Here is a 950-nt window from a genome sequence, read left to right as displayed (position 1 = left end):
CTCTCTCTCTCTCTCTCTAAATGAGCCTCCTCCAATGGACACATCGCATCAGCTGATATCACCACTGGCTCTACCATCAGCTCCAACATTGGCTCCTCTGGCAGTCCCCCTTCGTCACAAGCAAGGCCTGAGTAATGGAACTGCTAATTTCTAAAGAAATGAACCACCGTGTAGAAGGGCGGGCACTGAAAGAACCTTCTTCTAGAATAATGGCCAATTTTTTTTCGGCCGACTCGGTTCACCTCAGTCTAAATATCTGCAATAAGAGATGCAAACATCATTTTTCTCTGATATGTCAACCTCTCAAAGAGGATCAGAACATTGGTTCTCATTCTCTAAATGATGATGTTATAAAATGAAACAAAATGAGTAATACCTTCACCTGCTAGATTCGGGATTGGCCTCTCCTTTACCTCCTCCATAACCAAGGTTGAATCTCGCTTGGCCAGAGGAACATCATAAGCCTCCCAATCGTCTCCATTCATCTCGTCATAAGTGTCAAGAGTGAACACTTTATTGATCACCTTCAGATGCACCTCGAGTGAAACTTTTGGCTTGATCTTTAGGAGATGAAGTTAGTAGGTATTATCTTGATGGACCACTCATCTTTCATGGAAGCAAAATAGAACCTACATTTCCAGTCTTTCACCTTATTTTTAATTCCCCATAAATGAAACTGGCTCGTGGAGGAAAACTGAAGAAATCCATCTAGATACGTCCAAAAGGTGAAAAAGTGGTTGAAGAACTCCATCAACTAGGTGACCCCACTTTTCACATAAAGATCACGAATGCTATTACCATGATAATCAAATTTGGCATCATCTGTGTCAGGATAACCTTTTAGAAGTTGAAAACACCAAGCAAATCCTCACATAATGGGAGTTGGAGGCCAAGTCTGAATTGACGCATAAAGATCGTCAACTCATTCTCGCTGAGTTGTTCACTCTTTC

Source organism: Phalaenopsis equestris, unplaced genomic scaffold (assembly GCF_001263595.1).
Source record: "Phalaenopsis equestris unplaced genomic scaffold, ASM126359v1 Scaffold000469, whole genome shotgun sequence".
Classification (NCBI taxonomy): domain Eukaryota; kingdom Viridiplantae; phylum Streptophyta; class Magnoliopsida; order Asparagales; family Orchidaceae; genus Phalaenopsis; species Phalaenopsis equestris.
The sequence above is the reverse complement of the archived record's forward strand: the minus strand, read 5'-3'. Positions refer to the sequence as shown.